At 40.4% G+C, this 16800-nt stretch overlaps 1 protein-coding gene across 2 annotated transcripts in view; it reads right to left on the reverse strand.

Moving 5' to 3' along the window:
• The window catches only part of RERG (RAS like estrogen regulated growth inhibitor), a 129710-nt gene extending 119021 nt beyond the window's left edge, over positions 1 to 10689 (reverse strand). The window contains exon 1 of one of the 2 annotated variants that reach the window (XM_069106125.1): positions 10392 to 10689. The gene's annotated coding sequence lies outside the window, so the exon portion shown is untranslated. The remainder of the gene's footprint in view (positions 1 to 10391) is intronic. The other variant, XM_069106124.1, reaches the window with a different exon arrangement.
• Between the last annotated feature and the right edge of the window lie 6111 nt (positions 10690 to 16800).

Raw genomic sequence — 16800 nt, forward strand, 5'->3', positions numbered from 1 at the left:
CCTTGTCCTTCGCATCTATATATTGATAAATCTGGAAACAGCCACAGCTGCTGCTGATCAGGAGTCCCTCTGGCTGGCGGCTGGTCAGGCCCGCCCTGGGGCTAAAGCCTCGGGATGGGGCTGGGCTCGGCTCCCAGAGCGCTGTGCTGCCTGATTCCTGCCGGCCTGCCTGGCTGTCCTCAGCGGGAGGTTAGCTTCTCTGTGTCATTTTGTGGGTTCTGCAGCTCCAAAGTTTGTTTAGAGTCCCCTTTTTACATGGATTGGGGAGGGTGGAAGCAGGAGCCGCGGGAAGGTCGTGCTTCTACTCCGCCATCTTGGCTCTGCCCCCCCCCTCCCCCCCCCTGACTTTTAAAGCCCTTTACAACCTGTTCTCTTCTTACCTTTCTAGTCTTCTTTTACTTTGCTCTGTTCCACATACTCTACAATCCAGAAATACAGGTTCCCTTGCTGTTCCTCACACATATCACTCTATTTCCTACTGTGGCATTTTTTGTCATCCTATGCCTGGAATGCTCTCCCTCCTCACCTCTGTTTCCTGGCTTCCTTCAATACTCAGTTCAAATCCCATATTAAGCAGTAGGACTTTCCCATTCCCTTCTTTCTATTCCACACTCTACTCCAGCTACTGACTTTCCTCAGATCTAATAGTTCAATTTCTTTTTTGCATAATATCTCCCCCATTAGAATATAAGCTCCTTGAGAGCAGGGTGTGCATATTAAAGAGTTCACTAATGGAGGTGGTTCATTCCATTACTGGACAACTCTAAATTGTTAAAATTATTTCTTATACAGTGTGAAGTTAGGTAGTACAGTGGATAGAATGCTGGGCCTACAGTCTGGAAGACTCTTCTTCCTGAATTCAAATCTGGCCTCAGGCACTTACTAGCTGTTTGACTCTAGGCAAGTCACTGAACCCTGTTTGCCATAATTTACTCATCTATAAAATGAAATGAAGGAAATTGCAAACTACTCCAATATTTTTGACAAAAAAAAACAACAAAAAACAAATGGGGTCATGAAAAGTCAGATATTACTGAAAAAAAATGACTAAATAATTTCATTATATTGAGCCAAAATCTTCCTTCATTCGATAGCCACTCACTGATCCTAGTCCTACTCTCTAGAAATGGAATAAATTTATTCCCATATTTCACATGAAAATTCTCCATACATCTAAGAATACTGTTGTATCTCCTTTATCCTCATTAAAGAGAGACATTCTAGTCTAGGGGATATAGAGTCAGCTGGAGGCCAGGAAGACCTTGGTTCAAGACCCACCTTTAACAAATACTGGCTGGGTCACTCTGGGCAAATTACTTAAGTAACTTCAGTGTTCACATCAACTTTATTTAACTATACATTGCAGAAAAATGTGCTGTGTTGATAGTCTTCCTCTGAGAGTTCTCTATAACAATGAAATCCCAAGTCCAGCCCTATACCTACATATCCCTACTAAGTCTTTTCTCTTTTATAGGCTAAGTATCACCAATTCCTTCAACTAGTCTTCCTCTGATATGATTACAATATCCCTTCACATCTGGAGTGTTCTCTAGATATCCTCTAGTTAACAGGCCTCTTAAAGTGTTGCGCCCAGGACTGAACACAATAATACTCTAGGGCAGAAAACAGTGAGTCTATAATTTTCTTTGATTTGGACAATACTGTTATTCATTCATTAGTTTCTAGCAGCCTCATTACTAAGTTGGTTTATAGTGAATTTGTACAATAGCAATTGTTGCTGTGTTTGTCCTTCATTTTTGAAGAGAACCATGGCATCAGGGAAATGATGACATGACTTGCAACTAATTGATTTGAGTGAGGGAGGGCTGTGCAAGGTCACCAGCCTCACTTTCTCCTCCAGAGCCATCTGGGTCCAGTGGCCAGATATTCATCAGGATGACTGGAGATGGTGCAAGATGCAATGAGAGACCCTGGCCCTTTTAGGATAAGACCTTTTTAGATACTCACTTGGAGTAGGTAAGTCCATTCAGTGAATAGGCCTCTTTAATTAGAAAAAAAAGGGAAAAAAATCAAACTGGGAGGGGAAGATCTTAAGGGTAGTTGTTCCAAAGAGAAACAGTTACCACTGACTTAAACTCTAAGCTTCACAATAATGATAGGGGCTAGACCTGGGATTTCATTTCAGGGGACTCCCAGATGAATAAACTCCTTTAGTAAACTCTGCTAAACACAAGTTAGCATCTTCTCAGCTATGTATAGACTTAGATATTTGCCTAAGGCATCTGAAAGGTTAAGTGTCATCATAGGGCCAGTATAAGTAAAAGGCAGTATTTCAGATCTTCCTGGCTCTAAGCCCAGTTTTCTACCCACTATTCCTCACTGTCTCTCAGGTGAATTTTTAGACAACTATCTTTTCACATCAACTATTTTAGACAAGGTCAATCTCCCGCAATCTTTATTTTTTAAAACTCAAATACAGGACTTTTAAAAACTCAAATACATTATCTTCCTGCTTTCCTATCCTGTCAATATCTTAAAAAGAAATCCAATTCTATTCTCCAACCTAGTCACTAGTCTTCTTAGCTTTATTATCTGCAATTTTTCAGAAAACTTTACTTTCACTAGCAAAGCAATTTCTTAAAGGAGAATAACAAGTAATGGCTTTAACAAAAGTGAAAATTTCTGGAAAAAAAGTTCTGTAACAGTAATGATGTAATAGTTTATTATTCATTTGTGTTATTTTACATATATATGCGCACATGCATATGTATTGTGCTAACATATATAATTCAGCAAAATCACTACTTTCAGGCTTTTAGTCATGCATTCACTGCTTTCTAAATGTAAGAACAAAAGATCCATATTACCACTTGCTAATATGTGAATAATATCCTCTAATTAGGGAAAATTGCCTTAATTCAAAATAAAACAAAATTTCAAGGAAAGTTTTTGGCATTTGTTCAATTTCATACCTTTATCTAAAAATGAAAGGTTCTCTTATTTTATCCTTTTATGTCCATAATTGTTCGCAGGGAAGGTTACAAAAGGGGACTCCAGGGGGGTGAAGCCAAGATGGCGGAGTAGAAGCACAAACTTGGCATAAGCTCCCGCTCCAATCACTTCCAATACATATATAAAAAAATGACTAAACAAACTTTAGAACTATAGACCCACAAAGAGATAGAGAGAAACAAATCTCCTGCTGAAGGCCCCAGCAGGCTGACAGGAAGGGTCTAATGCAACAAGCTGGGAGCCGAGCTCAGTTTGCTTCAGTCATGTGGTTCTGGCCCCAGGGTGGCCCCAACCTGTAGCAGCAGCCAAAGCAGATTCAGGAGAATGAATCACCAGCAGCTGTAGCAGTTTCCAGACTTCTAAACCCATAAACATCAAAGACAAAGTAAAAGGTCATTGTGGAATTCTGTTGGAACAGGGAGGGGTGGAAGAGCAGGGTCTGGCCCCGGCCCCCAGGGTGAGAAGCAGTCAGAGACATGGCAGCTGTGCAGCCAGACCGTGTGCCTCAGGAGCTCCTGACCTGCAGAAAGTAGGGGGACCAAGAGCCCATATTTGCTCTTGTTTTGACCTGCTTGGATCCAGATCATGGTCTTGGGTGGCATTCCTGGTGTGTGTGGCCAGTGAGCCATAGCTTGTGTGGGCTGTAGAGAGGGCACCCTCCTAATAGCTCTGGAAGCTGAGAAAACTCCAGAGATTTGGGACAAAGCTCTCTCCATTCTGGAATCAGAGTTCTACACTGGCAAAGAGCTCAAAAGTCAAGTAAGTGGCTGGCAATATGAGCAAATGGAGGAAGCGCAAACAGACCACAGAATCCTGTTTTTGGGGACAAAAAGGATCAAAGCATGGAGTGGGAGGAAGACAGCAAAGTCAGAACTCCTGCATCAAAATTCTCCAAGAAAAATATGAATTGGTTACAGGCCATGGAGGAGCTCAAAAAGGATTTTGAAAATCAAGTAAGAGAAGTGAAGGAAAAATTGGGAAAAGAAATAAGAATGTTGCAAGAAAATCATGAAAAGCAAGTCAAAAGCCTGATAAAGGAGACCCCAAAATACACTGAAGAATACCTTAATACCTTAAATATATTTTTATACATTAATATGTATACTTTATTTTTTATTATTTTTATTTATTTATTTTATAATATATATTTATATATTATATAGATTTTATTTTATTATTTTTATTTGTTATTTTAATATTAATTATATATAAATATATATGAAGTATAATATATATATACTGAAATAATGCCTTAAAAAATAGACTAAGTCAAATAGAAAAAGAAGCCCAAAAAGCCACTGAGGAGAAGAATGCCTTAAAAAAACAAACTGCCCAGATGGAAAAGGAATTTCAAAAACTCACTTAAGAGAATAACTCCTTTAAAATTAGATTGGAGCAACTGGAAGCTAATGACTTTATGAGAAATCAAAATACTATAAAACAGATCCAAACAAATGAAAAAATAGAATGCAATGTGAAATATCTCATTGGAAAAACCACTGACCTGGAAAATAGATCCAAGAGAGATCATTTAAAAATTATTGGACTACCTCAAAGCTATGATCAAAAAAAGAGCCTAGAAACCATTTTCCAAGAAATTAGCAAGCAAAATTACCCTGATATTCGAGAACCAGAGGGAAAAACAGAAATTGAAAGAATTCACCCATCGCTTCTTGGAAAAGATCCCAAAAAGAAAACCCCTTTGAATATTATAGCCAAATTCCAGAGTTTCCAGGTCAAGGAAAAAATACTGCAAGCAGTCAGGAAGAAACAATTTGAGTTTTGTGGAAACATGGTCAGGATAACACAAGACCTAGCAGCTTTTACATTAAGGGATCGAAGGGCTTGGAATATGATATCCCGGAGGTCAAAGGAGCTAGAACTAAAACCAAGAATCACCTACCCAGCAAAACTGAGTATAATCCTACAGGGGAAAGTATGGTCATTCAATGATACTGAGGATTTTCAAGTATTCTTGATGAAAAAAACAGAGCTGAACAGAAAATTTGACTTTCAAATACAAGAAGAGAAGCATGAGAAAGTAAACAGGAAAAAGAAATCATAAGGAACTTATTAAAGTTGAACTATTTACATTCCTACATGGAAAAACAATAAATTGTAACTCAAAAGACTTTTCTCAGTATGAGGATAGTTCAAGAGAATATATATGTGTGTATATATATATGTATATATACTTATATGTATGTATAGGAGGGTTTAGGTGTATATAAATATATATGTGAGTGTGGGCATATGTATGTTCATGTATACATAGACAGAGGGCACAGGATGAATTGAATATAAAGGGATGATATTTAAAAAAATAAAAATTAAGAGGTGAGAGAAGAATTAATTGGGAGAATGATAAAGGGAGAGATAGAGCAGGATAAATTATCTCATGTAAAAGAGGCAAGAGAAGACTGTTACAATGGAGGGGAAGAGCAGGAAGGTGAAAGGGAATGGGTCAACCTTACTGTCATTGAATTTGGCTTAAGGAGGGAATAACATACACACTTAATTGGGTATCTTACCCTAAAGGAAAATAGGGGGGTAAGGGATAAGAGGGGAGATAATGGAAGGTAGGGCAGACTGGGGGAGATGGTTGTTAGAAGCAAACTTTTTTGAAAAGGGATAGGGTCAAAGGAGAAAACAGAATAAGTGGGGGGCAGGATAGGATGGAAGGAAATATGGTTAATCTTTCACAATATAACTACTATGGAAATGGTTTGAGCAACTACACATGTACAACCCATATTGAATTGCTTATTTTCCCAGTGGGAGTGGGTGAAGAAGAAGAAGGGAAAAAATCTGGAACTCAAAGTTTTAAAGGCAAATGTTTAAAAAAAAAATGGGGGGAGAGGGCAGAGTCAAGATGGCAGAGTAGAAGCAGGACTTCCCCACGGCTCCAGCTTCCACCTCCCCCAATCCATGTAAAAAGGGTACTCTAAATAAACTTTGGAGCTGCAGGATCCACAAAATGACACAGAGAAGCTAACCTCCTGCTGAGGACAGCCAGGCAGGCCGGCAGGAAAAGGCCAGCACAGCGTTCTGGGAGCCGAGCCCAGTCCTACACAGAGGCTTTAGCCCCAGGGCGGGCCTGACCAGCAGCCGGCCAGCAGATCAGCAGCAGCTGTGGCCCTTTCCAGATTTATCAACACATAGATGTGAAGGACAAAGTGAGAAGTCAGTGCAATCTGGACTTTGGGACCCAGTAAGTTGCAGTGTATGGCTTTTGCCCCAGGATGAGAAGCTGCTGAGAGGCCGGTACAGCCAGCCAGCGGCACATGGAAGCTTCAGTTCCTGGCCTGCAGAGTGTAGGGGGACCAAGCAACTAGTCTGAGGGTTAATTGCTCTTGCTTTAACCTCCTTGGATCTGGATTGTAGTCTAGGATCCTGGGATGTGTCTAGCTTGCCAGAGTGTGTGGAGGCCTCAGAGAGGGCACCCATCTAATAGCTCCGGTAGCTGAGAAAACCCCAGCATTTGGGACGAAAGCTCCCCTGTCTGGTGGCAGAGTCCTACTGTGGCAAAAGCCCAGGGGTCAAGTGACTGAAGGGTGACATGACCAGGCAAAGGAAACAAAGCAGATAGAAGATTCCAACATTAGACTCTTTAGGGACAAAAAGGAGCAAGGCATGGAATGGGAGGAAGACAGTGAAGTCAGAACTCCTGCACCAAAAGCTTCAAAGGAAAATACGAGCTGGTTACAGGCCATAGAGGACCTTAAGAAGCAGATAAGAGAAATGGAGGAAAAATTGGGAAGAGAAATGAGAACAATGCAAGAAAATTATGAAATGAGAGTCAACAACCTGACTGAGGAAAATCATACCTTAAAAAATAGACTAACTCAAATGGCAAAAGAGGCTCAAAAAGGCAATGAGGAGAAGAATGCCTTAAAAAGCCGAATTTGCCAGATGGAAAAAAGAATCTCAAAAGCTCAATGAGGAGAATCATTGCTTCAGAATTAGATTGGAGCAAATGGAAGCTAATGACTTTATGAGAAATCAAGATGCTGTTAAACAGATCCAAACAAATGAAAAAATAGAAGGCAATGTGAAATATCTCGTGGGAAAAACCACTGACCTGGAAAACAGATCCAGGAGAGATAATTTAAAAATTATTGGACTACCTGAAAGCCAAGATCAAAGTAAGAACCTAGAAATCATCCTCCAGGAAGTTCTCAAAGAAAACTGCCCTGATGTTTTAGAACCAGAGGGCAAAATAGAGGTTGAAAGAATCCACCGATCACCTCCTGAAAAAGATCCCCAAAAGAAAACTCCTAGGAATATTATAGCCAGATTCCAGGATTCCCAGGTTAAGGAGAGAATATTACAAGGAGCCAGGAAGAAACAATTTGAATATTGTGGAAACACAATCAGGATAACCCAGGATCTGGCAGCTTCTGCACTGAGGGATCAAAGGGCTTGGAATATGATATTCCGGAGGGCAAAGGAGCTGGGATTAAAACCAAGAATCACCTACCCAGAAAACTGAGTATCATGTTTCAGGGGAAAATATGGTCATTCAGTGGAATAGAGGACTTTCAAGCATTCTTGATGAAAAAAACAGAGTTGCATCGAAAATCTGACATTCAGATACAAGAAGCAAGAGAAGCGTGAGAAGGTAAATAGGGAAAAGAAATCATAAGGAACTTATTAAAGTTAACTATTAATATTCCTACATGGAAAAACAATAATTGTAACTTATGAAACCTTTCTCAGTTTGAAAATAGTTGAAGGGAATTGAAATATATATATATACATATATATGTCTATATATGAGGGTATATGGGCATATGAATACATATGTGAATGTGAGTATATATGTTTATAGTATAGATGGAGGGCACAGGACCAATTTAACAGGAAGGGATGATACTTAAAAGGTGAAATTAAGAGGTGAGAGAGGAATATAATGAGAGGAGAAGGGAAGAGACAGAATGGGGTAAATTACCTCATATAGAAGAGGCAAGGGAAAATGGTTACAATGGAGGGGAAGAATAGGAAGGCAAAAGGGAATGGGTCCACCTTATTCCCATTGTATTTGGCTTGGGGAGGGAATGAAATACATACTAAATAGGTTATCTCACCCTACAGGAGAGTAGGGGGGAAGGGGATGAGAGGGGGGATGATGGAAGGGAGAGCAGGTGGGGGGGAAGTTGGAAGCACCCACTTTTGAAAAGGGACAGGATCAAAGTAGAGAATAGAACAAGTGGGAGGTGGCATAGGAAGGAGGAAAATATAATCAGTCTTTTACAATATATCTACTATGTTATTGTTTTGCATTAGCCACACATGTACAACCTATACTGAACTGCTTATCTTCCCAGTAAGGGTGGGTGACAAGGGAGGAAGAGAATGAATCTTTAATTCAAAGTTTTAAAATCAAATGTTTAAATATATACATATATACATATGTATATACTATTATTAATACTATTTTACATATAATTGGGAAATAAGATATACCGGCACTGGGGCATAGAAATCCACCATGCCCTACTAGAAAAGTCGACAGGGGTATGGGAGAAAATATGGGAGAGCAGATTGGAGAAGGGGATATCCTGTGGGACTGCTATTTTAGGGCAGTGGGTAGGGGAAAAACGGGGAGAAAATTTGTAATTCAAAATCTGGCAAAAATGAATGATGTAAATCAGAAGTTAATAAAGCATTTGAAAAATGAAAAAAAAATTTGATTTTTACATGCAACTGGGAAATAAGATATACAGGCCCTGGGGTATAGAAATCCATCTTGCCCTACTACAAAGTTGGGGGGGGGTTAAAGGGGAGGATATAAGAGACAACAGATTGGGGGAAGGGGCATTCAGTAGGCTTGCTATTTTGGGGTGGGGGGCAGGGGAAAGATCGGGAGAAAAAATTGTAACTCAAAATCTTGTGTAAATGAATGTCGAAAACTAAAAATAAATTAATTTAAACAAAAACTAAAACAAAAGGGGCCTCAATCATTATGGATCACAGATCTAGGACTGCAACATCTTAAAGGTCACCTACTCCAGGTCCCTCTTTTTCCAAAAGAGAAATGGACCTGAGGTCATCCAAGGAGTATATTAGAAAATCCTGAATTCAAACCTAGGTCCCTTGTCTCCAAATCCAGGATACTGTCCACTGTACCATGGAACTAACTAGTTCTATGTTTCCCTAGGGAAAGTTCTGTAAAATGTATTTCAATCACATAAGTATCCAGTGAGATTATTTGGTTGAAAAATAAATCTGAACATAGAATATACAAATGTTTAAATATGAGTTGTATATACTAATGGTCAATATTTCATGTAAAGTTGCCCATTTTAAGACCATATTTGTCTAGTTTATATTTAATGAACATTACCATCTTTCTTTTCCACAGTATTTAGAAAGTCAAATATTTCAATAACTCCCATCTAGCCCCAGTGACAGGAATTTCACAGAAGAATGAGAATTTCTCTCCATTTATTACCTCATGAAGTTACAGCTGGATATTGTCAAGCTCATGCCATGTTCCAGGAAATAACTGATGGGGGAAACATAAAATTGACTGACAGTGGCTCTTCAAAATTTTATTTCTCACAATAAAATTAGACATCTAACATTTGGCAGTCAAATGAGAAAATAGACCTAAGTTCTGTTTTAATAATCTCTACTTTATGTCATTTGGTTCCAAGTTTCTGATGTTTAAAACAAATCATATTGGAAGAACTGCCATAAAATACTGATCTAAGAAAACTAGTTTATTCTTAGCTTCAATTTCAAGAGGGTGCTGACTGATTCAAAGGGGATGCAAAGCACTTTAAAGAAAATGGACATTTATTATTTGGAGAACCATAGGATTTAGTGCAAGAAAGGAACTCAACACAATAAACATTTAATAAGCACCTACGGTATGCAAAGTACCATGCTAGGCACTAGGGATGCAAAGATGAAGTTAGATACCGTTCCTGCCCAAAACAAGCTTCAGAATACTTGCCACTAATATTTCTCCTAAGGGTAAATTCGCACCAAGAATTTTCACGCAGTGTGAATGCTGTTCTGGATTGCTCTGGAGCCTGAAATCAAATCTTCTGGCCTCATGATTACCACTCCTCTTTCTAGTGCTATTAATCCTCCCTCAGGGGTCGCCTTGCATCTCCCCACTGCCACGGGCGTGCCGGTGCCCGCAGCTGCAGTCGGGTTTGAACCAGGTGTGCAACAGGTAATGCGCGGGGCTCAGAAATGAAGGCCCTCGTGGCCGGCTCCTTCTTCTACTCGCTCCCTGGCCAGGGGCGCAAACGCCGCAGCATTCCCTCCGAAGGTCAGCGCAGCCCTGCCCCAGCTCGGACGGGACCGCGCCAGCCTAGGGAGGCTCCCCCAGCCCCGGGCGCAGCCCGCGCACAAAGCGGGGAGCGAACGGTGCCCGGCTGCCCCTGCGGGCGCGGGACACTCACCTCTGCCCCGGGTCAAGTTCAGGTCCGGGGGGGAGGGTCTCTTCCGGTCTCCTCTCGGCCGCTTTCCTGCTCGGGCGGAATTCTCCGGGTGTTCGCGGGTGCCCGCGGGGATCAGGCTCGGGGCTGAGCCGCAATCGCCGGGGCAAAGGAGGCAGGAGCTGCGGCCATGGCAAGGGGAAGGGACCTTCCGTGCGCTCCCTCAGCCAAGCGCCACAGCGACTGCCGCAGGATGCCCGGGGGCTGCGCCGACTCGGGGCCGCTTTCCACCGCCCCGCGAACCATCGTGGCGCTGCGGAGCGGCGCTGCGGCGCCCCCTGGCGCGGGCCCGCGGCGCTGCGCTCTGTGCGCAGCCCTTGTCCTGCGCTCCCCAGGGGCGAGAGGACACGAGGGCCCCGGGGCAAGGTCCTTCCTGGAGACTGGAAATGGACCTGATACTTGGTTCACTGCCCTCCACTTCAGAAGAGGAAGCAGAGGACAGAGAGGTGCAATGATTCCCCAAGTCAATTCCCAATTATTTATTAAGTGCCCATTATGTACCAGGCACTGTGCCAAGCTCTGGGTAATTATACTGATGGAGATGACGATGATGATGATGATGATTGTAATCATCATCGTCATCGTCATTGCTAACTTTTATGTAGCAGCTTACTATGTGCCAGGCACAGTGCTAAGCGTTTACAATTATTATTTTATTTGACCATCACAACCACCCCAGGATGTACGTGCTATTATTATCCCCATTTTATAGATGTGGAACACGAGGCAAACTTAAGTGACTTGTCCAGGGTCACCTGGCTAATAAATGTCGGAGGCCAGATTTGAGCTCCAGTGGTACTGACTCCAGGGTACCTGCACCGTCAAAGAAAGGCAAAAATAAGGAGCTCACCGTCTAAAATGGGGGCAGTATCTTTCTTGGGACAATGCCCCTGCCAGCTTTCACTTGGATTTCTATCAAGAGGGTGCAATTTCCCTGTAGCAGCAATAGTAACTATACAAATGGCCACGAGAACATTTGCTTGCCAGGGTGAGTCTAAGACAGAAAGTCAAGGGACTAACTGCCTTTTCTGCAATGAATATAGACCCTGAGAAATATACTTGTCCAACCTCATCAGCTACCTTGTGAATCTGAGGGGATCAGGAGTCATTAAATCAAGTGCTCTCTGAAACTACACCCTTCTCAGAAGGGAGGACTACCATTTCCAGGGAGATTCATAGTCATACATTCCTGGCTGACCGCTCTAGACCTTGAGTTGCTGCTCACACAGTACAAATTCAAGGTGAAAGTGAAATATCTATTCAACAGTTCCACAAATCTGCTAGTAGTATTTATCTCCAGAAAGAATATAATACAAATGTTGGGTTGTAGATTGTTTCCAGTATGTGCCAAAAGTATATGAGTCTTTGTGTTTAAGCATTCTTTCATAGTGGAGGAGGAAACAAATAGCTGCCCTATAGCTATTTTATATAGATTATTTATGACTTTGTACACTGAGAAACTTTTCAAGAAGTTGCAAAGCCTTTTCTGGGGAGATCTGTGTGCCAAATTTAAGATTTATTTGAAATTCCCCCCCCACCCCCACCCCGGGCTCTGCTCCAGGATGAGTCAATAATAAACAGGTTTTTGCTGGTCTTTCTTCCTCAGTACCTCAGAAAATCATTATTCCATGGCGACTTCAGCAAGTGGCAAATGCAACATGGGAAGTCTCTATTTTCTGTTTATCTCAAAAGGTCTCCTTCAGTCAACACATGGATAAATTGTGGTGTGAGTTGATGGTGAAACTTTAGGATCAAATTATCACAGGAGAGGTAAAATGGTTATAAAGATCAAGTTGTAAAGATTGAGGAAGAGTTGTGACTACTTTTCTTGGTTTAAAAAATAATATTTCTGTATTAAAACCTTGCATGTGTTCATGTTTACATGGTTTATATGGCAGTACCAGAGAGATTGTTCCAAAAGGTTGTATATGCTGTTGCATTTTGGTAATGGAAAATAAGAATAGGAAACACAACCACCTGAACTATAAGGAGAATGGCTAAAAATGGAAATCTGAAGTGGGAAAGGCTCTTCCATTAGTGATACCCCTGCCCCCATATAAGGTGTTTGGGGTCAAGTACTCTTTGAATGTTTAAATGGGACAAGAATAAATTGTGGTGATGGTTGTGTCATGAATAGAATAACCCTGGCAGCTAGTGCACCCTTCCTTGGAGTGATCAAACAATGCAACAGGAACAAAATTGTGACTTTTTTTAATTTAAATTTTATTTTGTTGCAAGAGTACTTTTTTTCTCTCATAATTGACCCATAATCTTTTTAGAATTTGTGAATTGAACTTGTGGATGATCTTGGTTATTAATGCATTAAATTATGAACTATTTACATCACTGCTACTCATTTGTCTATGACATTGATCTTCACAATATAACTTGCCTTTTATAATTGTATATGTATAGTAATTGCATTCTGCATTGGTGTGGTTCTGGGTATATTGCTTCGTAGTCACACTCTGTATTGTTCAGAACATTTGTTTATCTTTTTGGTTTTTGATTTGTTACCTGACTGCATTTTTGGTGGTTTGCTTTAGCATTATTGTTTTGAAGAATTCAAATTTAAGTAAAATTTGAAGAAAATGGAGGTCAAAACTCTAGAAAAGGAATATGGAGTAATGGAGTTAGATATGAAAAGGCTTTTTAATTTTAGTAGATCTTGACTATAAAAACAAATATATTGTTTAAAAAAACTTTGAGAAGAGTTTAAAGAAATCTGAACCAATACACAATTATCAGTAACATGTTCAGTTCACATGGTCAGCAAGATGGTAGACAAATTGCTTTCCACAAATCTTTCCACACTGAACACACACACACACACACACACACACACACACACACAATATGTAACAAATATAAAGTAACTGAAGCTGAATCCATAAGACAAGATAAAAACATCCCACAAGGAAAATACCTCATGAAAGAACATCAGAGAATTTATATATTCAAAATTCTCATTAATGCTTCTCACACCCATCCCATGATGTATGCTGGGCACTTCCACTATAACCAACCTCACAGACTTCTGTTTCAGCATCCAGTCATGGGGTCAGGTTTTAATGTTAGTGACTCAATCAGATTTACTCCTACTCCATAAGAGAGAGGATACATTCATTCTATGCAGCCACATGATATAAAGGAAGAGAGGACTTATTTATAATCAAACAAGCAAGCAAAAGGCATTTATTAAGTTTGACATGCCTAGGAACATTCACAGACTAGGCTCTGAGAATACTAAGAAGAAAATAAAAGTCCCTTCCTCCTAGGAGCTTACATTCTAAAAGAGTAGATAACACATCCAGAACACATGCAAAATAACAAAAACTGGGGATGTAGATTAGCAGATGGAGCATCAAGAAAGTCATTTCGCAGAACGTGAAGGACACTAGGGATTCTAAAGTATAGAAGTGATGAGGGAATGCATTTCAGACATAAGGGACAGCCTATGCTTAGATGAAAGAAGGAAGGTTGGGTATGAAGGACAGAAAGAAAGCCAGTTTAATGGAACCATAGAGTTCCTGAAAGATAATAATATCAAATAAGAGTGCAGACCTAAGTTAGAGTCAGGCTTTGAAGGACTTAACACCAAATAAGGTAGTTTGTATGTGGTCCTGCCAACCTTTAGGTATATTGAATGGGGGAGAGAATGTTACGGTCAGACTTGTGCTTTAGGAATATCACTTTCGGGGGTGGGTAGGTGGCTCAATGAGTGGAGTGCTGGTTCTGGAGTCAGGAGGACCAGAGTTCAAATCCAGCCTCAGACATTTAACACGACTAGCCATGTGACTTTGGGAAAGTCACTTAACCCCAACTGCCCCTCAAAAAAAAAGGAATATCACTTTGGCAGCTGGGGGGAGGATGGAGTAGAGAGGATTTAGACTTGAGGCAAGGGGCAACTAGGTGGCACAATGAGTAAAAGCCCAGCCCCAGAGTCAGGAGGACCTGAGTTCGGTTCAGACCTCAAACACTTAACACAAAAAAACTAGCCGTGTAACCTTGGGCAAGTTACTTAACCCCAATTGCCCTCCAAAAGGCAAAAAAAAAAAAAAAAGACTTGAGGCAAGAAGACTTTTTAGAAGGATATTGCAATAGTCCAGGCAAGAATTAATGAGGGTCTGAACTAGAGTGATTGGGATGCAAATGTAGAGAGGGGACTGATGAAAGAGGTAAAATCATTAAGGTCTGGCCCCTGATTAGATATTTGGACTGAGTGAGAATAAAGTTCCTAATGGTCACATTTAATTAATGGATAAGTGAAAAAGACTTTATTCAGTGCTTACTGTTTGCCAAGCACTGTGTTGAGCATGGGAAATACAAGTATAAACAAGATAGTTCTTACCCTCAAGGAGCTTACATTCTAATAGGGAAAGTTCATGGTGAACACGGAAGAGTTTTTTGGTTTGGTAACTCATAGAGATGTTAAGTGGAAAAATATCACTATTAATAGACATGCCCTTTCCAAAGGCAATGTGAGTGTTGATTTGATCACAGTTCAGAGAACAAGAGGTAGAAGGTGGTAGAAAATGTCCTGAGTGGGCAGAATGGTCCCAGAGAGTTCATAGTTTGGCAGTGTAGATCCTGTAGGGCTAAATGACCTCTGGAAGCCTTACGTAGTTACAATTTTACAATGCTCCTACTTCTGCCTCTCCAAGGCTTTCATTGGTAGCTCCCAGTGTTTCTGCATTTGAAGGTTGGGGAAAAAGGAAAAAGTAATAATTTAATTCCTTAATTGGCATTTAGAGTATATTAACTTTTATAAAATAAGTCAACTTAAATTAGAGGTGTCAAAATGTATTTATTTTCTATGTAGATTTCTAGGTTCTTAGTGGCAATACTTGATTCCTCTAAGTGTGCAAAATATTCTAGATACACTTAGAGCTACAAAAACTGTGGTAGGTAAAAGATGAAATGACTAAAGTCCAAGCATTTAGATATATTAAGCAATGCACACTAATTGCCCAACAAATTGGGACCAGGCCCCTTCCTCAGCTAAGAGCTGGACCACAAATACAGGAGGAAACATTAAATTTTTAGACATTAAAAACAATGAATCAAATAAGACCAATTAATTAAAAGGAAATAATACAACATTAGGTAATATGATTTCTAATTGGAAGAAAGTTCCATATTGGGAGGGAGAGAGTGAACATGTGTGATTCCCAGAATTCAGAAAAAAGATTTGACCCATTCCCCTCAAATGTTTGTAAATAATCAAAGGAGTGTGGAAATAATAACTGATTTATCAATGTGGTGCCAGTTTTCAGATAACACATATGGGTTGCTTGAGGCGTACAGTTGTGAGAAAACTTTGCATTGATCTTTGGATCTAATTGAATTTCTGGTCAGCATAAACTAGGTCCTTAATTAAAAGTTTCTAAGCAGCAGATAGGGGTGGTCCAGCTTCCCAGATAGGCAGAGCTAGGTTCAAACAATACATGCGTTTTCTCTGAGTTCCCACAGTTGGAATGACGTTTTCATACAAGACAGAAATTGGGGTAGACCTATAATTAAGTAGAAACTAAACTGGCTCCAGAATTGAGTCACAAGGTGGCATCAGTATGTTTCACTCAGTTTCCACAGTCAAACACTTGCAGTCCTAATCTCCTCCATTACCTCAGTTTCTCCAGTTCCCCCTTGGATTCCCATGGATCACTTATTTATAAGCTGAATCTATAAGGTTTTTCATAAATTCAAAATCAGAATTATGTAAGTCAGGTTACAGATGAAACTACTTAGAGGGCTCACAATGGACTAATTTAAAAAGATAGATTTACACATCACCTAGGTAACCAAGAAAAATATAAACATAAACACCATGAAACAAAAGGGCAAAGCAGCACAATAATGATCAATATTAACTAACATGAAGTCTCTTTGTATCCTAGTAACCCACTCCCAATGGCCATTTAATCAGCACATTGTGACTTCCAGATGTCTCATGTAGTCCTCTGGTCCCTGGATATCTTTCAAAGAAAAATTGCCAAACTAGGGCAGGCGGTGGGGCAAAGTCGTTCCCATAACTATCGGGATCATCCCCTGGTCCTATGCTAAACATTAATTAAGCACCTACAATATATAGGGCCCTGTGCTAAGTGCCCGGAATACAAAGAAAGGTAAAATAAAGTTCTTCTCCTCAAGGAGCTAATGACTTTCTGGGTGAAGGTAAGGAATAGACCTTATCTCGTCCCTGCAGAAAGGAGGGCCAAAGCTTTGGAAGAAGACTTTCTAATGGAGGAAAAAAAAATTGATATCATCCCCTTGATCAGGGGCCCCCAGGAAGTGGGAGGTTTTGGCAGGTAAACTGAAGAATCCCGAGTGGGTAACAGTAAGGAAGAACCTCAGTATTAACTTAGATACTGGG

The sequence above is a fragment of the Petaurus breviceps genome, unplaced genomic scaffold (genome assembly GCF_028583685.1).
Source record: "Petaurus breviceps papuanus isolate PSGF00001 unplaced genomic scaffold, PetGlider_PUasm1.0 78, whole genome shotgun sequence".
NCBI lineage: Eukaryota > Metazoa > Chordata > Mammalia > Diprotodontia > Petauridae > Petaurus > Petaurus breviceps.